We start from the raw sequence: 24,624 nt of genomic DNA, 5'->3' as shown, positions 1-24,624 counted from the left end.
TCAACGTCACAAAAAGCCACTTTCAACTTGCTTCAACATAGGCCAAAGCCCACATCCAAGACTTGAAGATTGATTGGAAAAGTGTATAAATAGGATAGAATTTAAGTTAGTTAGGGAGGCACCTGGGGTTCCAGGATTGAAAACACTTTGTATTTACTTTTCTGCAATTCAGTTTTATTTCAGAATGCAATTTACATTTCAATTCTCCATTCTCAGAGCTATGAACAATTAAACCCCTCTTCATTGGGTTAGGGAGCTCTATTGTAATTCAATGGATCAATTGTAGTTTTCATTCTTCTTCTTCTTTCCATTCTCTTGATTTACTTGAAAGCTTTCGATCTTCATCCAATTGAGCAATTGTCTTGGAAGAGAAATTGCTCATACTTGGATTTCCTCTGAACCTTGGAAGAGGAATGAGAAAATCATACTAGAAATGCTTTCTCTTGTTGGACTAGGTTAGGGGTTGGATGGATATGGTGACGTATAATCCTACCAATACTTTGATTTAGAAAAACATGTGGTATAATTAGTGATCGTACTTCATCTCTTCCCATGAGCAATTAGATCAAGGAATTGGGCAATTGTTCAAGCTTAGAGAGATTAAATTGCCAAGGAATTGGGATTCAATCACCTAAGATTGCCAAGAGATCAATGAATGCATGGATTGAGGAAGAGATGAGAATGAACTTGATCCAGAGAATGCAACATCTCCTAAGCCCAATGAGCTCCACCATTTCTGATCTTCCAATTCTTTATATTATGTTATTTACATTTATGCTCATCACCCCATTCCCATTTAAGTTTCTGCAAGTTTAAATTCCTGCAATTACTTTCTGCAATTTACATTCAGCTCTTTTACTTTTAGCCAATTACATTTCTTGCGATTTACGTTCACCACCATTTTAATTTCTGCAAATCCCAATTCAAATCTGCTTAGTTCAACTAGAACACTCCTCAAATTAAAGTTGCTCAACCAATCAATCCCTGTGGGATTCGACCTCACTCTATTATGAGTTTTTACTTGACGACAATTTGGTATACTTTCCGAAGAAAATTTGTAGAGATACAGATTTTCGTGCATCCCTACACCAAAAGTTAAGCCTCCCTCCAAGAGGGTGAAAAGGATCATTCATATTGATAAGGAAGAGAAGGGCAACCCTGCGAAGGACTACGCAAGGTTCACCAATCGCTTTTGTGAGCTAATATTCCTTGTTTCGGTTAAAAGGAATTACCACTCTGAACATCTCCTCGTTCCTCTGGAGTACCTCGTTCAATTTGTGGTACCCCGCATCGAGTGGCGGTAGTGGGAATTTCTCAATCAACCGCAGGAAGCTAATCTTTCTTGGGTGGTGGAGTTCTACTCCAACTCTCACACTCACCTTCTCTCCAATCAATTTTTGTATGCCGGAAATAAGTCCCCATATCGGAGGAAGCCATTCAGTGGATACTAATAGTTTTGCCAGTGCTAGATGGGACAGACAGTTACCAAGAAGCCCTACTACAGCGCTGTATACCCGATTTTGATTGGGGTTCTGTCCTTAGGGTCATTGCCGAACCGAGAGAACAATGGACCCAAGGAAGACCCAAGGCCCAACCTAAGTGCATTTTGGCACAAGCGCTTACTGTGGAGACTCGAGTGTGGGCCCAAATCATGTTTCACTACGTACTTCCGAGCACTTATGTGTCCTCAATCACAGCGGACTTGGCCCTTCTTGTCTGGTGCATCCTCACTAAGAGGCCTATCAACATTCCTTACCTCATCTGACAAGCAATGGGCCGCGTTCATACCAAGGGCAACCTCCCATTTTCTGCCTTGGTAATAGATTTTATTGCTTCCGCTGGAGTTCCCCACGAGGCTAGAGATGTGAAGGCAATAATTCCAGCGAAGGACGCCATCATCCCGAGTGGAAAGTATCTTAAGCCTCCTATGGGAACTGAAAGCCTCGATATGGCCATTCCTTTCGACATTCCAACCACCTCATCAGCACCACAGAAGTCATCCTACCAATTGCTTGTTGAGCTCACTAAAAAGGTAGACCGGAATGAGCGACGGAACAAACATCGCTATGCCTACTTGAAGAAGCTCTTGGGTTGTGTTAACCCACCTATGGAGGAGCCGGACACTTCAGAATCGACTTCAGACCAAAGCGAAGCGAGCACTCAAGAGATGGATAATGGAAGTGCCGACCCCAATCTCACCTTGCACATTACTGATAGCACGGAGGACTGTGTAAATCTCTAAAGTGTGGGGAGGTCATTTACCGACTTCCGTAGGTAACAACCCCTTTTTCCAACACCCATATCTTAGTTGTTTTTTTTAGTTAGTATAATTTGCTTTTTGAAGTTAGTTGCATTGCATGATAACTTTAAAGCTTGTACACATGCCACTTGTCTTTGTGTTAGAACTACTTGGTTAGAGTGACGATTCTTTTCTAAGAAACTGTTTTTAGGGCACCCTACCAATTTGAAAAAAAATTTTGTGTTGAACTTGCTTGAAGGAATTAATTTTGGAACATGTTTTTGAACTTAGAGCACACAAGCAAGTGAGTTTTGAGCCTAATTGTGTGGTTACATCTTATAACCACTATTTTCATTCTTGTGTATTGTTCTCTTTCTATGATTGCAATCTTTGATTTTCTTGATTCTATATGTCCATTATTTTGTGTATGAATGCATTTATATGATTGAGGTCGTCACTTCAATAGCTCACTTACCCAAATAGCCTTACCTTTTATCTACCATTATTAGCCAATTTTGAGCCCATGTTCAACCCCCTTTTGTTCTTTAATTTAGCACATCACTACCCCTAAGTGAAAAACAATAAATATCCTCTAATTTGGATCTTTTATTAGCTTAGGCTAGTGAGGGTGTGTGTCATTTAAGCGAGAGGGAAGCTTGGGAACATTGGTAGAGGAAAAAGTGTTTTTTTGTATTTTTTTATTGATAATATTGGGAATTGGGTACACACTCATGTATTGAATGTTTAAACCATATGCATTGGCACCATTGTATATAATTCATCAAAAGAGAAAAGCAAAAGAAAAAAATGTAGAAAAAGAAATAGAAAAATAAAAGAAAAAAATATATAGAGAAAAAAGAAAGCAATAAAAAGGGGACACAATTTCTCAAGGTGAAGCCAATAATAACCAATGCATATGGGTTGTGAATTGAAAGAGAATGCATGAGTGTGTGAAAATTGAATAAATGGGTAGTTAGGTTGCGTATTAGAATTGTATAGGTTGTTATATGTGTTTGGTGAAAGCTTAGGTTAATCAATGATTCAAATTTCAAGCTCACTTGACCATATATGCATCCTTACCTTTACCCTAGCCCCATTACAACCTAAAGATAAGCCCTCATGATAAATGTATACATGCACTGAATAACTGTTGATTGCTAGATGAAAAACAAACCTTGGAAAGCATGATTAGAAGAGAATTGAGCGAATTAACCCTATACACTTGAGCGACTAGAGCGGATACACTTCTGGTGAAGGTTCGATGCTCAATTCCTTGTTCCCTGCTTTCACAAGCTTTCTTTTTGCAAGTTATTTACACTCCATTTTGATATTTGAATTGGTAGAGTTCATGAATTATTTTATCACTTTAGCCCTATGTGCTCATATATGTTCTTGGAAGTTGATTCACTTTTGATCAAGTAGATAGAAGCATTTGCATTAGTTGCATCCATGTAGGTAAATTGCATTTCATAAACCTCATTATCCTATGTTCTTTGGTCTTTTAATTTTTAGCATGAGGACATGCTTGGTTTAAGTGTGGGGAGGTTTGATAAACCAAATTTTAAGGTTTATCTTGTGTAGAATTTGAGGGATTTTATCAATATTTTTTACACTTATTCATATAAATTGCATGGTTTTGTGTTTCCTTCCTAATTTTGCTTCATGGTTTAAAGCATGCTTCTTTAACCCTAAAAATGCCAAATTTTAATCATCTTCTATTACCATTCGATGTCGTGATGTGTTTGTTAAGTGGATTTAGGATCTATAGGACAAGAATGGCCTAGAAGATGGAAAGCAAGCTGGTGCGCAGAAATTGTGATTACACTTTAATTATGTAAAATTCATCGCTCTTTCTTTCCCTGGTAATGGCGCCAAAAACATGATGTCAATACCATGGTTCACAACTTCGCATAACTAACCAGCAAGAGCACTGGGACGTCCAAGTAATACCTTACGTGAGTAATGATGACATGTCATCATGTCATGTTTTTCTATACTTTTTCCTTTGTTTTCAATAGGTTTTATGCACTTTCTTGAGCCATAAGTAAGCCAATTTGGTAGAATTTCATGTTTCCTTTGATTCAATCAACCATGGATAAATTAATGCAATTTCATGAGATTTTGTGCTATAATTGTCATATATTATGAAAGAATAACAATCTCATGATTTTGAGCATAGCTTTGATGTGCTTGGTTGATTGATGATAGGTGAAAAGAGCTTTGAAGAAGGTTGAAGAAAGAAGAAATGGCAAGGAGCAAGAGAGAACAAAAAGCTTGAGCAAAAGCTTGCCTCAAGCTTTAGCTCAAACTTTTGGAAGAGTTGAAAACACCCTGGATGGAGCAAAAGCTTGCGCCAACGTTTGCCTCAAGCTTTTTGGCAAACGTTGGCGCCACACTTACACACCCTGGAGGAAAAAGCTTGAGCCAACGTTTGCCTCAAACTTTTTGGCAAACGTTGGCGCCACACATGCATACAAGGGGTATACTTCCAACATGAATAACTTGAGCTATAGAGCTCCAAATGAGGTGATTCAAAAAGCAATGGAAAGTAGGAATCGAGAGCTTTCCAAGCATATATGGCACTGAATGGTGGACACTAAAATTGAGGGAGAAAACTGCTCCGAATTATGCATAAACGAACATAGTGGCAACCTGCAGTGAGGCCAACTGACCTCTGCACCTTCGACGAAGTATAACTCGAGCTTTGGAGCTCCAAATGATGCGCTTCCAACGGCATTGGAAAGTAGACATTTAGGGCTTTCCAACAATGTATAATAGTATGGGGTGGACAATGCGTTTGAGCCTCCAAAATCTGGCGTTTTCGACCACGTTTGAGGCAAACTTTACCTCAAACGTTGTGCACCAAAGCCAGCGACCCTGTCCTCTTCAAAGGAACATAACTTGAGTTGTAGATGTCCAATTGAGGTGATTCCAATTGGGTTAGAAAGCTGACATTCAGAGCTTTCCAACCATATATAATAGTTAATAGTGGGCATGAAATTGACAACGTTGATAAGAGGACAAAGTAGCGCCACAAGACAAGCAAGGGAGGATCCACGTTTGAGCTTTCCAACAATGTATAATAGTATGGGGTGGACAATGCGTTTGAGCCTCCAAAATTTGGCGTTTTCGACCACGTTTGAGGCAAACTTTACCTCAAACGTTGTGCACCAAAGCCAGCGACCCTGTCCTCTTCAAAGGAGCATAACTTGAGTTGTAGATGTCCAATTGAGGTGATTCCAATTGGGTTAGAAAGCTGACATTCAGAGCTTTCCAACCATATATAATAGTATATAGTGGGCATGAAATTGGCAACGTTGACAAGAGGACAAAGTAGCGCCACAAGACATGCAAGGGAGGATCCACGTTTGAGCTAAAGTTTGACCTCAAACTTTAAGCCAAACGTGGATGACAGCAAAAAGAGCAAGCTGCTACAAAAAGCTTGAGTCAAAGTTTGCCTCAAACTTTGACTCAAACTTTTTTTTGGTTCATGGTCCGGTTCAAAGCTTAAATATTTCCCAAGGTCAAGAGCAATCAACAGAGGCTATTTTCAACCCAATTCCATCAAGGCCAAAAGCCCAATTGACATCACTCAAAGGCACAAGAAACAATTTGATTAGGAATTTCATTTTCTTTGTAATTTGCTTTTCAATTTCATTTTCATTTGTCATATTTGTAAAAGCCTATAAAAAGGCATCATTTTCATTTTAGAAGGGAAGCTCCATCAGAGAGCACTAGGGAGCATTAGGATTTGAGTGTTCCCTCTCTTAGTTTTCATTTTTGTTTTGAATCTTGGGTTGAGAATTGAAGAAATTCTGTTTCAATCTCACCTTGAGAATTCTCTCTGTTTACTTGTCTGCATAATTTCAGTGAATTGTGATTTGAATCAAAACTCTCTTTACTGCTTTCCTCTCTATTTTCTTCTGCAATTATTCTCTGTTGGATCAAGGAATGAATTGAGATCTAGACTTGGTCTCTAGTCTCATCCAACCCCTGAGATCTTCAACCTCTCATTTAGATTTTGCAATTGAGTTATATTTCTGTTTTGCTTCTTTAAGAAATTTTCCTTCTCTGTTGAGATCTATCGCATTTTACTACTTCCTCGGATTTATTGCTCTGCATATTTCCTTGTTTAATTGTGCATCCCAAATCCTAATTTCTTTTATTCTTCTTGCAATTTAACTTTCCAGTTATTTGATCTACTGCTTTCTTTTAATTTCCAGCACCCACTCCCCTTTACATTTAATGCAATTTTATATTTCTTGTCATTTAAGATTTTGCCAATTTACATTTCTTGCTCTTTAAGTTACGTGCCAATTTACATTCTGCAACTTTAAATTCATTGTTATTTACTTTCTGTTGGCTACAATTTCACACAATTCACTTCAATGTCAGCTTGACTAAACTAATCACCCACTAAAGTTGCTTGATCCATCAATCCTCGTGGGATCGACCTCACTCACGTGAGTTTTACTACTTGATGCGACCCGGTGCACTTGCCGGTGAATTTTGTGTGTTTGGAATTCGTTTTCCGAAAATACACATCAAGTTTTTGGCGCCGTTGCCGGGGATTGATTTAGATCAACAATGATTAAGTGGGTGAAAAGTCTAGATCAAGCATTTTCTTTATTTTTGTTCTCTGTTCTAAGTTGAAACCAAGGTGTTTGAGTTATTGCCTCACTAAGAAATTCATCTCTGAGATATGAATTTCAATTTTCCTTGGTGTTGTGTTTTACAAAATTCAAATGGAGTTCAACTCATCTTATGATCAAACAAATTTTATGGGATATTACCCACCATCACCAATCTCTAATGATGGCTGGGAATATCACCAAGAAAATACAAATTCTGAGCACTCCAATCCATGGAGATTTGCTTCAGAAACACAAGATGAGCAAGAGAATCATATGGGATACTTCCCACCACCACAAAATGATTCAAGTCATTATTCTAATGGTGGCTGGGAGTATCACCAAGGAATGAAAGAGCATCCACCCTCACATCCCAATTTCTCATTTGAAAGATCTTCATCACTTGATTATGCCTCAACACAAAGTTTCCTCCAAAATCCAAAGAAGTCATCCCATCAATCACACAACTCATTCTACACCCCTCAACACAACTTCACCACAATACATTCATGTCACCAAAATTATTCTCAACCTTCATCTCTTGAACCAACAGATGAGGATTACCTTCAAGCCATTGAAATACATAGAAAACTCATGGAAAGATACACAAAATCCCCATCCTGGAAAGAAATCGTCTTCAAGAAGATGAATGGGCCCTTAGAACAAACAAGGGGGAACTTAAAACCATCAAACAGTAAGGATGAAGACCAATTGATGGATGTGAAGGATAAAGTGGAAGAGCAAGATGAGGAGGCTACTGTATTAAGTGAACTTCCAATGAAGAATGAGGTGGTTGAAAATGAAACTGCACTTGAGGTAACAAAGGAACATTCACAACCCTCACAAACTTCCCTTGAATCTGTGATCGAAAAATATGAAGAAGAAATGAAGAAATCTTGGGAAGAACAACAAACCTCCTCCATAAAAGAACTATTAAGTCAAATGTTGGGTGCAAAGAAAGGAGTGGAGGAGCATGAAAGTAAGGAAGTCATTCCAGAGAATTCACACTCAAGTGAAGCAGAAAATCACATGAAGGAAGGGCTCATGGAACCACCAATACAAGAGACTCTTGATGAAAAGAAGACTCCAACAATCACACAACCACCAAGACTTGGATTCAAGGAAGTGAAGGCAATTAACAAAAGCACCAAGAAGAAGATTGTGACCAAGCTACCAAGGACAACATTCAAGAGGAGGTCAACCACAAGCAATCCAACCCCTGGACCAATAGCAAGCAAGCTCAATCAAGCCATGTACAAAAGAAAGCTTGCTGAGAGAAAACCAAGACAGGGGGCAATAGCTGAATCTTCTCCTCTCTTGAAGTCATTCCTCTTAACAAACTGGAAGAAGAGGAAGAAAGTGAACAACATGTCAACCGTAGGTATAATTTCCCTTCTCTGCTTTGTTTTCGTTCTTTGTTTTGTTTAAATTCAATAAATTGGCTTATGATTACATTCTAAGTTTGGTGTTGCCCTGCAACAATTTGTTTTCAATCTCTTTGGATGATTGCATCAATTCTACATGGAAGTGTCACACTAAGATTCTAAGTTTGGTGTGCCACTTAATTTTCTATGCAATACATCCAGCAACATCACTTGTTTGCATAATCATAATGCCTTGCAGTGTTATCTTTCATTTAGTTAGACAATTTTAGTTTTCTTTTTTTTGAGTGATTTTCTTGTTTTTAAATGCTTTCTTTTATTTACTGTGTTTGTTAATACACTACCAAGAGAGCTTTATTCATGATAGATTCTTGGCTTGGTGATTGTATTTAACATATAACAGTTTCTTTCGTTTAGTTTTATTTCAAATAAATTGACATATGGTTGCATTCTAAGTTTGGTGTTGCTATGCAACAAAATTTGGTTCTAATCCTTACAAGATACTTGCATCAATTCCAAGTGAAAGTGTCACACTAAGTTTGGTGTGCCACTTATTCTTTATGCAAAGTATTATGCTCACCTTCTTAAGTTTGCAATCACAATGTCTCTGTCTCTTGTGCCTTGATTATTATCTTTAAATTTTGCTTGCTTGAAATACATGTACCACTAACATTTCTTGTGTAAGACATTCATGATCCATCTTAGCCCCATAGCCACGGTTCTAATAGTTGCTTGAGGATGAGCAAGCATTCTGAGTTTGGTATGGGAAGGAGGAGAATGGGAGGAAAATGACAACAATAGAGAAGATGAACTACAAGGTTGTAAAGTTCCTTTTCCTCTCATTTGTTTCAAGCACTATAAACTGCATGATTGTCTTTACCTTCTCTGTATGCATGTGTGTATGAAAAGGCATAGTTTGATTTCTAAATTGCAACATGGTGCTGTGCCATTATGATTACCAACTTGAGTTTTGTGAATTCAAAAGCAGTAAAGCATCATGATCATAAACAAACAAGGAATTAAAGAAGAGTTTAGCATGTGCATACAAGTATTGGAAAGCTAGTATGATTAATTGTTGCTCAATTGCATTGGATTTTATTTAATTGAAGTTTTCATCTAGTACATTTTGTGAAATCTTTTGAAAATCATGAAAACCTTGAAGAAGCAAATACAATTAAAGCAAGAAAAGAAAAAGGGAAAGAATGAGAAAGCTGAAGGCTCTGAGTACCGATGGCAATTTATTTGCTAAGTACTTGTGGTGTTTATGTATCAAGCCAAATGCTTGAAAACAAAACATTTAGAAGTCAAGGTTAGGCTCAAAGTGCAAAAGCACTCCCTCAAAGCTCAAGGCTCTGAGCATCAATGATTAGAGAGTCAAGAAAAGAAAAGAAAAAATGAGCTTAATGAAGTCCTCTAATCAAATGCTTGTGGTGCTTATGTATCAAGTGGTAATACTTGAAAACAAAGCATTTAGAAGTCGTAGCTTTGTTATCAACTCATGGGGCAAAGCACCCAAAAGGAGAAGCTAAATAAGAAAATCAAAAGCTTGTTTCAAGGAAGAAATATAAGAGAAAGATTTCATAAATTGAGCTAGATAGAAGCATCAATCATTTACATTTCTTTTGTGATTGTAGCATGCTTAGAAAACTAGCTTACCATAAACATTGAGTTGCTATTCTTCTTGCCTTGGATTGTCAATCTTTATTGCATGATTCTTTTCTTGCTTGGGGACAAGCAAGTTTTAAGTTTGGTGTTGTGATGACATGTCATCATGTCATGTTTTTCTATGCTTTTTCCTTTGTTTTCAATAGGTTTTATGCACTTTCTTGAGCCATGAGTAAGCCAATTTGGTAGAATTTCATGTTTCCTTTGATTCAATCAACCATGGATAAATTAATGCGATTTCATGAGATTTTGTGCTATAATTGTCATATATTATGAAAGAATAACAATCTCATGATTTTGAGCATAGCTTTGATGTGCTTGGTTGATTGATGATAGGTGAAAAGAGCTTTGAAGAAGGTTGAAGAAAGAAGAAATGGCAAGGAGCAAGAGAGAACAAAAAGCTTGAACAAAAGCTTGCCTCAAGCTTTAGCTCAAACTTTTGGAAGAGTTGAAAACACCCTGGATGGAGCAAAAGCTTGCGCCAACGTTTGCCTCAAGCTTTTTGGCAAACGTTGGCGCCACACTTACACACCCTGGAGGAAAAAGCTTGAGCCAACATTTGCCTCAAACTTTTTGGCAAACGTTGGCGCCACACATGCATACAAGGGGTATACTTCCAACATGAATAACTTGAGCTACAGAGCTCCAAATGAGGTGATTCAAAAAGCAATGAAAAGTAGGAATCGAGAGATTTCCAAGCATATATGGCACTGCATGGTGGACACTAAAATTGAGGGAGAAAACTGCCCCGAAATGTGCATAAACGAACATGGTGGCAACCTGCAGTGAGGCCAACTGACCTCTGCACCTTCGACGGAGTATAACTCGAGCTGTGGAGCTCCAAATGATGCGCTTCCAACGGCATCGGAAAGTAGACATTCAGGGCTTTCCAACAATGTATAATAGTATGGGGTGGATAATGGTTTGAGCCTCCAAAATCTGGCGTTTTCGACCACGTTTGAGGCAAACTTTACCTCAAACGTTGTGCACCAAAGCCAGCGACCCTGTCCTCTTCAAAGGAGCATAACTTGAGTTGTAGATGTCCAATTGAGGTTATTCCAATTGGGTTAGAAAGCTGACATTCAGAGATTTCTAACCATATATAATAGTCTATAGTGGGCATGAAATTGGCAACGTTGACAAGAGGACAAAGTAACGCCACAAGACATGCAAGGGAGGATCCACGTTTGAGCTAAAGTTTGACCTCAAACTTTAAGCCAAACGTGGATGACAGCAAAAAGAGCAAGCTGCTACAAAAAGCTTGAGTCAAAGTTTGCCTCAAACTTTGACTCAAACTTTTTTTTGGTTCATGGTCCGGTTCAAAGCTTAAATATTTCCCAAGGTCAAGAGCAATCAACAGAGGCTATTTTCAACCCAATTCCATCAAGGCCAAAAGCCCAATTGACATCACTCAAAGGCACAAGAAACAATTTGATTAGGAATTTCATTTTCTTTGTAATTTGCTTTTCAATTTCATTTTCATTTGTCATATTTGTAAAAGCCTATAAAAAGGCATCATTTTCATTTTAGAAGGGGAGCTCCATCAGAGAGCACTAGGGAGCATTAGGATTTGAGAGTTCCCTCTCTTAGTTTTCATTTTTGTTTTGAATCTTGGGTTGAGAATTGAAGAAATTCTGTTTCAATCTCACCTTGAGAATTCTCTCTGTTTACTTGTCTGCATAATTTCAGTGAATTGTGATTTGAATCAAAACTCTCTTTACTGCTTTTCTCTCTATTTTCTTCTGCAATTATTCTTTGTTGGATCAAGGAAGGAATTGAGATCTAGACTTGGTCTCTAGTCTCATCCAACCCCTGAGATCTTCAACCTCTCATTTAGATTTTGCAATTGAGTTATATTTCTGTTTTGCGATTTTCCTTCTCTGTTGAGATCTGTCGCATTTTACTACTTCCTCGGATTTATTGCTCTGCATATTTCCTTATTTAATTGTGCATCCCAAATCCTAATTCCTTTTATTCTTCTTGCAATTTAACTTTCCAGTTATTTGATCTACTGCTTTCTTTTAATTTCCAGCACCCACTCCCCTTTACATTTAATACAATTTTATATTTCTTGTCATTTAAGATTTTGCCAATTTACATTTCTTGCTCTTCAAGTTACGTGCCAATTTACATTCTGCAACTTTAAATTCATTGTCATTTACTTTCTGTTGGCTACAATTTCACACAATTCACTTCAATGTCAGCTTGACTAAACTAATCACCCACTAAAGTTGCTTGATCCATCAATCCTCGTGGGATCGACCTCACTCACGTGAGTTTTACTACTTGATGCGACCCGGTGTACTTGCCGGTGAGTTTTGTGTGTTTGGAATTCGTTTTTCGAAAATACACATCAAGTAAGGGTCGAATCCCACGGAGATTGTTGGTATGAAGCAAGCTATGGTCACCTTGTAAATCTCAGTCAGGCGGATATAAAATAGTGATGGGGTTTTCGAAAATAATTAATAAAACAGGGATAGAAATACTTATGTAAATCATTGGTGAGAATTTCAGATAAGCGAATAGAGATGCTTTCGTTCCTCTGAACCTCTGCTTTCCTGCTATCTTCATCCAATCAGTCTTACTCCTTTCCATGGCTGGCTTTATGTAATGCATCACCATTGTCAATGGCTACTTTCGGTCTTCTCTCGGGAAAATGATCCAAATGCCCTGTCATGGCACGGCTAATCGTCTGGAGGCATCACCCTTGTCAATGGTTACATCCTATCCTCTCAGTGAACATGGTCAACGCACCCTGTCACGGCACGGCTATTCATTTGTCGGTTCTCGATCATACTGGAATAGGATTTACTATCCTTTTGCGTCTGTCACTACGCCCAGCAATCGCAAGTTTGAAGCTCGTCACAGTCATTCAATCATTGAATCCTACTCAAAATACCACAGACAAGGTTTAGACTTTCCGGATTCTCTTGAATGCCGCCATCAATCTAGCTTATACCACGAAGATTCTGGTTAAGAGATCTAAGAGACACTCATTCAATCGAAAGTAGAACGGAAGTGGTTGTCAGGCACGCGTTCATGGGGAATGATGATGATTGTCACGTTCATCACATTCAGGTTGAAGTGCGAATGAATATCTTAGAAGCGAAATAAGATGAATTGAATAGAAAACAGTAGTACTTTGCATTAATCTTTGAGGAACAGCAGAGCTCCACACCTTAATCTATGGAGTGTAGAAACTCTACCGTTAAAAATACATAAGTGAAAGGTCCAGGCATGGCCGAATGGCCAGCCCCTCTGATCTAAGAACCAGGCGTCCAAAGATATCTAATACAATAGTAAAAGGTCCTATTTATAATAAACTAGTCACTAGGGTTTACAGAAATAAGTAATTAATGCATAAATCCACTTTTGGGGCCCACTTGGTGTGTGCTTGGGCTGAGCTTGAGTGTTGCACGTGTAGAGGTCCTTCTTGGAGTTGAACGCCAACATTTGTGCCAGTTTGGGCGTTCAACTCTGGTTTTGGATCCTTTTCTGGCGCTGGACGCCAGAATTGGGCAGAGAGCTGGCGTTTAACGCCAGTTTGCATCGTCTATTCTTGGCCAAAGTATGGACTATTATATATTGCTGGAAAGCCCTGGATTTCTACTTTACAACGCAATTGGAAGCGCGCCATTTCAAGTTTTGTAGCTTCAGAAAATCCACTTTGAGTGCAGGGAGGTCAGAATCCAACAGCATCAGCAGTCCTTCTTCAACCTCTGAATCTGATTTTTGCTCAAGTCCCTCAATTTCAGTCAGAAGATACCTGAAATCACAGAAAAACACACAAACTCATAGTAAAGTCCAGAAATGTGAATTTAACATAAAAACTAATGAAAACGTCCCTAAAAGTCACTAGATCCTACTAAAAACATACTAAAAATAATGCCAAAAAGCGTATAAATTATCCGCTCATCACAACACCAAACTTAAATTGTTGCTTGTCCCCAAGCAACTGAAAATCAAATAGGATAAAAAGAAGAGAATATACTATAAATTCCAAACTATCAATGAAACATAGCTCCAATCAAATGAGCGGGACTTATAGCTTTTTGTCTCTTGAATAGTTTTGGTATCTCACTTTATCCATTGAGGTTCAGAATGATTGGCATCTATAGGAACTCAGAGTTCAGATAGTGTTATTGATTCTCCTAGTTCAGTATGATGATTCTTGAACACAGCTATTTTATGAGTCTTGGCCGTGGACCTAAGCACTTTGTTTTTCAGTATTACCACCGGATACATAAATGCCACAGACACATAATTGGGTGAACCTTTTCAGATTGTGACTCAGCTTTGCTAAAGTCCCCAATTAGAGGTGTCCAGGGTTCTTAAGCACACTCTTTTTTTGCTTTGGACCTTGACTTTAACCGCTCAGTCTCAAGTTTTCACTTGACACCTGCACGCCACAAGCACATGGTTAGGGACAGCTTGGTTTAGCCGCTTAGACCAGGATTTTATTCCTTTAGGCCCTCCAATCCACTGATGCTCAAAGCCTTGGGATCCTTTTTATTTGCCCTTGCCTTTTGGTTTTAAGGGTTATTGGCTTTTTTCTCTTGCCTCTTGGTTTTAAGAGCTTTTGGCTTTTTCTGCTTGCTTTTTCTTTTTCTTTCTATTTTTTTTTTCACCTTTTTTTTTTCTGCAAGCTTTGTTCTTTGCTGCTTTTTCTTGCTTCAAGAATCATTTTTATGATTTTTCAGATTATCAAATAACATGTCTCCTTGTCATCATTCTTTCAAGAGCCAACATATTTAACATTCATGAACAACAACTTCAAAAGACATATGCACTGTTCAAGCATTCATTCAGAAAACAAGAAGCATTGTCACCACATCAATATAATTAAGCTAAGTTCAAGGATAAATTCGAAACTCATGTACTTCTTGTTCTTTTGAATTAAAACATTTTTCATTTAAGAGAGGTGATAGATTCATAGGAGATTCATAACTTTAAGACAAAGTTACTAACTACTAATGATCATGTAATGAAGACACAAACATGGATAAACACTTAACATAGAGAAAACGAAAAACAGAAGAAATAAGAACAAGGAATGAATCCACCTTAGTGATGGTGGCGTTTCCTTTTTGAGGAACCAATGATGTCCTTGAGCTCTTCTATGTCTCTTCCTTGTTTTTGTTGCTCCTCCCTCATTGCTTTTTGATCTTCTCTTATTTCATGAAGGATGATGGAGTGCTCTTGATGTTCCATCCTTAGTTGTCCCATATTGGAACTCAATTCTCCTAGGGAGGTGTTGATTTGCTCCCAATAGTTTTGTGGAGGAAAATGCATTTGAGGCATCTCTGGGATCTCATGGTGATGAGCTTCATACGCCTCTTGAGCTCCATGAATGGGCTCTCTTGCTTGCTCCATCTTTTTCTTAGTGATGGGCTTGTCCTCTTTAATGAGGATATCTCCCTCTATGTCAATCCCAGCCGAATTGCATAGGTGGCAAATGAGGTGAGGAAAGGCTAACCTTGCCATAGTGGAGGACTTGTCAGCCACCTTGTAGAGTTCTTGAGGTATAATCTCATGAACTTCCACCTCTTCTCCAATCATGATGCTATGGATCATAATGGCCCGGTCTATAGTAACTTCAGACCGGTTGCTAGTGGGAATGATTGAGCATTGAATGAACTCCAACCATCCTCTAGCTACAGGCTTCAGGTCCAGTCTTCTTAGTTGAACCGGTTTGCCTTTTGAGTCAATTTTCCATTGAGCTCCTTCTACACATATGTCCATAAGGACTTGGTCCAACCTTTGATCAAAGTTGACTCTCCTTGTGTAGGGGCGTGCGTTCTCTTCCATGTTTGGCAAGTTGAACGCCAACCTCACATTTTCTGGACTAAAATCTAAGTATTTCCCCCGAACCATTGTAACATAGTTCTTTGGATCCAGGTTCTTACTTTGATCATGGTTCTTGGTGATCCATGCATTAGCATAGAACTCTTGAACCATTAGGATGCCGACTTGTTGGATGGGATTTGTTAGAACTTCCCAACCTCTTCTTTAAATTTCATGTCGGATCTCCGGATACTCATTTCTTTTGAGTTTGAAAGGGACCTCAGGGATCACCTTCTTTTTGGCCACAACATCATAGAGGTGGTCTTGATGGGCTTTGGAGATGAACCTTTCCATCTCCCATGACTCGGAGGTGGAAGCTTTTGTCTTCCCTTTCCCCTTTCTAGAGGATTCTCCGGACTTAGGTGCCATCAATGGTAATGGAAAAGCAAAATGCTTATGCTTTTACCACACCAAACTTAGAATTTTGCTCGCCCTCGAGCAAGAGAAGAAAGAATAGATGAAGAAGAAGAAGAAATGGAGGAGAGGGGGAAGGGTTGTGTTTCGGCCAAGAAGAGAAGAAAGGGTTGTGTTGTGTGAAAATGAGGAAGAATGGAAGGCTTTATATAGGGATGGGAGGGGGGGTTAAGGTTCGGCCATCTAGGGTGGGTTTGGGTGGGAAATTGATTTTGAATTTTGAAGGTAGGTGGAGTTTATGAGGTAGATTTATGGGGAAGAGTGGATGGATGTGAGTGGTGAAGAAGTGATGGGGAAGAGAGATTGAGGTGATTGGTGAAGGATTTTGGGGAAGAGTGTTTATGGGATTGTGTGAAAGAGGGGTGAGAAGAAGTGAGTGGAGGTAGGTGGGGATCCTGTGGGGTCCACAGATCCTAAGGTGATCCTGTGGGGTCCACAGATCCTGAGGTGTTCAAGGATTTACAACCTTGCACCAAATTAGGCATGTAAAATGCCCTTGCACACAACTCTGGGCGTTCAGCGCCAGGTTGGTGCCCATTTCGGGCGTTCAATGCCCATTTACTGGCCATTTCTGGCGTTGAACGCCAGAACCATGCTTGTTCTGGGCGTTCAGCGCCAGCTCCTCTCTAGGGTGCATTTCTGGCGTTCAGCGCCCAGATGATGCCCATTTTGGGCGTTCAGCGCTAGAACCATGCTCTGTTCTGGCGTTGAACGCCAGGCAGATGCTTCCTCCAGGGTCTGGTTCTGGCGCTGAACGCCAGGCAGATGCTTCCTCCAGGGTGTGATTTTTCTTCTGCTGTTTTTTATTCCGTTTTCAATTTCTATATTTATTTTGTGACTACACATGATCATGAACCTATAAAGACATATAACTAAGAAAAATATTGTTAGATAAATAAAAATTGGGTTGCCTCCCAACAAGCGCTTCTTTAATGTCAATAGCTTGACAGTGGGCTCTCATGGAGCCTCACAGATGTTCAGAGCATTGTTGAGACTCTCCAACACCAAACTTAGAGTTTGGATATAGGAGTTCAACACCAAACTTAGAGTTTGACTGTGGGGGCTTTGTTTGACTCTGCTTTGAGAGAAGCTTTTTCTGCTTCCTCTCCATGGATGCAGAGAGAGATCCTTGAGTTGTAAACACAAGGTTGTCCTCATTCAATTGAAGGATTAATTCTCCTCTGTCCACATCAATCACAGCTCTTGCTGTGGCTAGGAAAGGTCTTCCTAGGATGATGGATTCATCCTCTTCCTTTCCAGTATCCAGGACTATGAAATCAGCAGGGATGTAAAGGCCTTCAACCTTTACTAACACGTCCTCTACTTGTCCATAAGCCTGTTTTCTTGAATTGCCTACCATCTCTAATGAGATTTTAGCAGCTTACACCGCATAGATTCCCAGTTTCTCTATTACAGAGAGGGGCATGAGGTTTATTCCTGAACCAAGGTCACACAGAGCCTTAAAGATCATGGTGCCTATGGTACAAAGTATTATGAACTTTCCAGGATCCTGTCTCTTCTGAGGCAATGTCAGTTGATCCAGATCACTTAGTTCATTGATGAACAAGGGAGGTTCATCTTCCCAAGTTTCAATACCAAATAATTTGGCATCCAACTTCATGATTGCACCAAGAAACTTGGCAGTTTGCTCTTCAGTAACATCCTCATTCTCTTTAGAAGAGGAATACTCATCAGAGCTCATGAATGGCATAAGGAGGTTCAATGGAATCTCTATGGTTTCTAGATGAGCCTCAGAGTCCTTTGGTTCCTCAGAGAAAAACTCCTTATTGATCACTGGACGTCCCAGGAGGTCTTCCTCCTTGGGATTCACGTCCTCTCCTTCCCTTACAGGTTCGGCCATGGTGCTTATGTCAATGGCCTTGCACTCTCCTTTTGGATTCTCTTCTGTATTGCTTGGGAGAGTACTAGGAGGGATTTTAGTGATCCTTTTACTCAGCTGGTCCACTTGTGCTTCCAAATTTCTAATGGAAAACCTTGTTTCATTCATGAAACTCACAATGGCCTTAGATAGATCAGAGACTAAGTTTGCTAAGCTAGATGGATTCTGCTCAGAATTCTCTATCTGTTTCTGAGTGGATGATGGAAAAGGCTTGCTATTGCTAAACCTGTTTCTTCCACCATTATTAAAGCCTTGTTGAGGCTTTTGATCCTTCCATGAGAAATTTGGATGATTTCTCCATGATGAGTTATAGGTGTTTCCATAAGGTTCACCTAAGTAATTCACCTCTGCTATTGTAGGGTTTTTAGGATCATAAGCTTCTTCTTCAGAAGATGCCTCTTGAGTACTGTTGGATGCAGCTTGCATTCCATTCAAACTCTTGGAAATCATATTGACTTGCTGAGTCAATGTTTTATTCTGAGCCAATATGGCATTCAGAGTATCAATTTCAAGAACTCCCTTCTTCATAGGCGTCCCATTATTCACAGGATTCCTCTCAAAAGTGTACATAAACTGGTTATTAGCAACCATGTCAATGAGTTCTTGAGCTTCTGCAGGCATTTTCTTTAGGTGAATGGATCCACCTGCAGAAGTATCCAATGACATCTTAGATAACTCAGACAGACCATCATAGAATATATCCAGGATGGTCCATTCTGAAAGCATGTCAGAAGGACACTTTTTGGTCAACTGTTTGTATCTTTCCCAAGCTTCATAGAGGGATTCACCATCTTTTTGTTTGAAGGTTTGAACATCCACTCTAAGCTTGCTCAGCTTTTGAGGAGGAAAGAACTTGGCTAAGAAAGCCGTGACCAGCTTATCCCAAGAGTTCAGGCTGTCTTTGGGTTGAGAGTCCAACCATATTCTAGCTCTATTTCTTACAGCAAAAGGGAAAAGCATGAGCCTGTAGACTTCAGGATCTACTCCATTAGTCTTAACAGTATCACAGATCTGTAAGAATTTAGTTAAGAACTGAAAATGATCTTCAGATGGAAGTCCATGAAACTTGCAGTTCTGCTGCATCAGAGAAACTAGCTGAGGTTTCAGCTCAAAGTTGTTTGCTCCAATGGCAGGAATGGAGATGCTTCTTCCATGTAAATTGGAATTAGGTGCAGTAAAGTCACCAAGCATTCTCCTTGCATTATTGTTGTTAGGTTCGGCTGCCATCTCCTTTACTTGTTCGAAATTTTCAATAAGGTTGTCTCTGGATTGTTGTAATTTAGCTTCTCTTAGTTTTCTCTTCAGAGTCCTTCCAGGTTCTGGATCAACTTCAACAAGAATGCCTTTTTCCTTGTTCCTGCTCATAAGAAAGAGAAGAGAACAAGAAAAGAAGAGGAATCCTCTATGTCACAGTAAAGAGGTTCCTTATTGTTAGTAGAAGAAGAGAAAAATTCGAACACAGATGGAAGAGGGGGTTCAAATTTGGTGAGTGATGTGAGGAAGAGATGTTAGTAGATGAATAAATAAATAGAATAAGATGAGAGAGGGAGAGGATTTTCGAAAATAATTTTTGAAAAAGAGTTAGTAATTTTCGAAAATGGTTTTTGGAAAATGTTAGTAATTTTCGAAAATTAAGATTTTAAAAATTGAAATAATTAGTTAATTAAAAAGAAATTTTGAAAAAGAGGGAAGATATTTTCAAAAATTAGAGAGAGAGAGTTAGTTAGGTGGTCTTGAAAAAGATAAGAAACAAACAAAAAGTTAGTTAGTTAGTTGAAACAAATTTGAAAAGATAAGAAGTTAGGAAGTTAGAAAAGATATTTTGAAATCAAATTTTGAAAAAGATAAGAAGATATTTTTGAAAAGATATGATTGAAGTTAGTTTTGAGAAAGATTTGATTTTTAAAATCACAATTAATGACTTGATTCACAAGAAATCACAAGATATGATTCTATAACTTAAAGTTTGAATCTTTCTTAACAAGCAAGTAACAAACTTGAAATTTTTGAATTAAAACATTAATTGATTATGTTATTTTTGAAAATTTGATATAAAAATAAGAAAAAGATTTTTGAAAAATATTTTTAGAATTTTCGAAAATAACTAAGAAATTTGAAAAAGATTTGATTTTTGAAAAAGATTTTGAAAAAGATGAGATTTTTAAATTGAAAATTTGATTTGACTCATAAAAACAACTAGATTTTTTAAAAATTTTTGAAAAAGTCAAATCTAATTTTTGAAATTTTAAGAGAGAAAAAGAGAAAGATATTTTTTTTTATTTTTGAATTTTTATGATGAGAGAGAAAAATAAGAAAAATGATGCAATGCATGAAAGTTATGGATCAAAACAATGAATGCATGCAAGAATGCTATGAATGTCAAAATGAACACCAAGAACACTATGAAGATCAAGATGAACATCAAGAACTTATTTTTGAAAAATTTTTAATGCAAAGGGAACATGCAAGACACCAAACTTAGAATTCTTTAATGCTTAGACACTAAGAATTCAAGAATGCATATGAAAAACAAGAAAAGACACAAAACATGCAAATGCAAAGATCAAACAAGAAGACTTACCAAGAACAACTTGAAGATCATGAAGAACACTATGAATGCATGATTTTTTCGAAAAATGCAAGATGCACATGCAATTGACACCAAACTTATAACATGACTCAAGACTCAAACAAGAACACAAAAAATATTTTTGATTTTTATGATTTTCTAATTTTTTTTTTTTGTATTTTTTCGAAAATTATTTGAAAAACAAAAATAAGGATTTCAAAATCTTTAATATGAATTCCAGGAATCTTGTACTCTTTAGTCTAAAGCTCCAATCAAAGGGTCAGACATGGCTTAATAGCCATTCAAGCTTTAGAATGGATTTACATCCATTGAGGTGATTAGTTGAAGACCAATCCCAAAGGAGTTTGGGTATGGCTTTTCAGCCAGATAGGATTCAACATGTTACCATGAAACTCTAGAATTCATTCTTGAAAGTTTTGAAGGCATAGAATAATTTATTTTTGAAAACGTTTTTATTTTAAAAAAAATTTTCGAAAACAGATGAGAAAATTTTTGAAAGATTTTTTTGAAAATTTTTTTTGAAAAGAAAACAAAAAGAAAATTACCTAATCTGAGCAACAAGATGAACCGTCAGTTGTCCAAACTCGAACAATCCCCGGCAACAGCGCCAAAAACTTGGTGCGCAGAAATTGTGATTACACTTTAATTATGTAAAATTCATCGCTCTTTTTTTCCCTGGTAATGGCGCCAAAAACATGATGCCAATACCATGGTTCACAACTTCGCACAACTAACCAGCAAGTGCACTGAGTCGTCCAAGTAATACCTTACGTGAGTAAGGGTCGAATCCCACGGAGATTGTTGGTATGAAGCAAGCTATGGTCACCTTGTAAATCTCAGTCAGGCGGATATAAAATAGTAATGGGGTTTTCGAAAATAATTAATAAAACAGGGATAGAAATACTTATGTAAATCATTGGTGAGAATTTCAGATAAGCGAATAGAGATGCTTTCGTTCCTCTGAACCTCTGCTTTCCTGCTATCTTCATCCAATCAGTCTTACTCCTTTCCATGGCTGGCTTTATGTAATGCATCACCATTGTCAATGGCTACTTTCGGTCTTCTCTCGGGAAAATGATCCAAATGCCCTGTCACGGCACGGCTAATCATCTGGAGGCATCACCCTTGTCAATGGTTACATCCTATCCTCTCAGTGAACATGGTCAACGCACCCTGTCACGGCACGGCTATTCATCTGTCGGTTCTCGATCATACTGGAATAGGATTTACTATCCTTTTGCGTCTGTCACTACGCCCAGCAATCACGAGTTTGAAGCTCGTCACAGTCATTCAATCATTGAATCCTACTCGAAATACCACAGACAAGGTTTAGACTTTCCGGATTCTCTTGAATGCCGCCATCAATCTAGCTTATACCACGAAGATTCTGGTTAAGAGATCTAAGAGACACTCATTCAATCGAAAGTAGAACGGAAGTGGTTGTCAGGCACGCGTTCATGGGGAATGATGATGATTGTCACGTTCATCACATTCAGGTTGAAGTGCGAATGAATATCTTAGAAGCGAAATAAGATGAATTGAATAGAAAACAGTAGTACTTTGCATTAATCTTTGAGGAACAGCAGAGCTCCACACCTTAATCTATGGAGTGTAGAAACTCTACCGTTAAAAATACATAAGTGAAAGGTCCAGGTATGGCCGAATGGCCAGCCCCTCTGATCTAAGAACCAGGCGTCCAAAGATATCTAATACAATAGTAAAAGGTCCTATTTATAATAAACTAGTCACTAGGGTTTACAAAAATAAGTAATTAATGCATAAATCCACTTCCGGGGCCCACTTGGTGTGTGATTGGGCTGAGCTTGAGTGTTGCACATGTAGAGGTCCTTCTTGGAGTTGAACCCCAGCATTTGTGCTAGTTTGGGCGTTCAACTCTGGTTTTGGATCCTTTTCTGGCGCTGGACGCCAGAATTGGGCAGAGAGCTGGCGTTGAACGCCAGTTTGCATCGTCTATTCTTGGCCAAAGTATGGACTATTATATATTTCTGGAAAGCCCTGGATGTCTACTTTCCAACGCAATTGGAAGCGCACCATTTCGAGTTCTGTAGCTCCAGAAAATCCACTTTGAGTGCAGGGAGGTCAGAATCCAACAGCATCAGCAGTCCTTCTTCAACCTCTGAATCTGATTTTTGCTCAAGTCCCTCAATCTCAGTCAGAAAATACCTAAAATCACAGAAAAATACACAAACTCATAGTAAAGTCCAGAAATATGAATTTAACATAAAAACTAATGAAAACGTCCCTAAAAGTAACTAGATCCTACTAAAAACATACTAAAAACAATGCCAAAAAGCGTATAAATTATTCGCTCATCACAAGCATGCATGATAAACCCATATTTCATGAGTTATTTTGTGCTTAGTTTGAGTGATTTATTCAATCCTTCACCCACTTATTCATATTAATTGCATGGTTTTACTTTCCCTTCCTTATTATGTGATGTATGTGAAAAACATGTTTCCTAAGCTTTAATATTAATTATTTTAATTACCTTTATTTCCATTCGATGCCGTGATTAGTGTGTTGAGTAGTTTCAGATTTTCTAAGGCAGAATGACTTAAAGGGTGGAAAAGGAAACATACAAAAATGGAAGGAAAGCACAAAACGGAGCTTCTGAAGAAAATGGCATCCACGCGATCGCATGGACGAAGCGATCGCGTGCCAAGCGCGAATCAGCAGTGACGCGGCCGCATGACTGACGCGACCGCGTGCCTTAAGCAAAATGCACATGACGCGGTCGCATGACTGACGCGACCGCGTGGCAAAGAAATGCTCCGAATGACGCGACCGCGTGACCCACGCGGACGCGTGACAGAGGCCACGCACCAGAAATTGTAGAAAACACTCATAGCGAATTCTAAAGCCCTTTTTGGCCCAAATCCAAGTCCAGAAGGCATAGACCAGAGGTTACAAAGTGGGGGAACGCATCCATTCAGAGAGAGCTTGCCAATTTCCACTTTCCATGATTTAGATTTAGTTTGAGTGAGGTTCTCTCCTCTCTCTCTTAGGATTAGGATTAGGATTTAGGACTTCTCTTAGTTTGTAAGAGTGACTCTCAATCCAGGTTTAATATTTACTTCAATGCTTTTATTCGTACCTATAAATGTTGCCAACTTGACTTATGAATCCTTCCCATGTTATGATTTGAATTAATGATTATTTGAGGTATTTCAGTTATTGATTGCTTTCTCCTTAATTTGTGTTATCATTGCTTTCTATCTAAGGATATTTTTATTCCAACAATTTTACTTTTTCCGTTTTGGTCTTGGTTAAAAAATCAGTAACTCAACATTATTAAACTCAGCATAATTGATAATCGTTATCTTACTAATTGAACTGAACTTCAATAACCCCAACTTTTTCTTAGGAAATAAAAAGGATTCGAAGGTCAAACTAATTAGTCCCTTGACTTTCCTTTACTTTAGTAAAGGTTAACTAAGTGGAATTTAGATTCAACTTTCATTATTGTTGAGAGAGATAACTAAGTTGGACTTCCAATTTCTCTTACCTTGCCAGAAGTTTGCTTTACAGTATTTATTTATTTTAATTGCCATTTACTCTACTTGTCATTCAAATCACTTGCTTCTCACCTTCTAAACCCCGATTACAACCTTTATAGCCAATAATAAGAACATACTTCCTTGCAGTTCCTTGAGAAGACGACCCGAGGTTTGAATACTCGGTTAACAATTTTTAAAAGGGGTTTGTTACTTGTGACACCCAAAACGTTTGTATGAAAGGACTTTTGAAGGTTTAGAAACTATACTTGCAACGAGAATTTATCCGCAATTTTCTAGACCACGCAAAAGTTCTCTCATCAAAATGGCGCCGTTGCCGGGAAACTGCTAACGTGTGCCTTATTATTGGTTATTGTAAATATTTTTCTTTTGCTTGTTTATTTATTTTTGTTTTTCCTTTTTATCTTTATTTGCTACCAT

General features: G+C 38.3%; 1 non-coding gene across 1 annotated transcript; it reads left to right on the top strand.

Annotated features, from left to right (window-relative positions):
• Positions 1-18,795: 18,795 nt before the first annotated feature.
• Positions 18,796-18,903, top strand: LOC112780479 (small nucleolar RNA R71). The gene has a single exon (XR_003191313.1). It is a non-coding gene; the product is annotated as a small nucleolar RNA R71 (small nucleolar RNA).
• Positions 18,904-24,624: the final 5,721 nt, after the last annotated feature.

Source organism: Arachis hypogaea, chromosome 19 (assembly GCF_003086295.3).
Source record: "Arachis hypogaea cultivar Tifrunner chromosome 19, arahy.Tifrunner.gnm2.J5K5, whole genome shotgun sequence".
NCBI classification, from domain to species: Eukaryota; Viridiplantae; Streptophyta; class Magnoliopsida; order Fabales; family Fabaceae; genus Arachis; species Arachis hypogaea.
The sequence above is the reverse complement of the archived record's forward strand: the minus strand, read 5'-3'. Positions and strand labels throughout refer to the sequence as shown.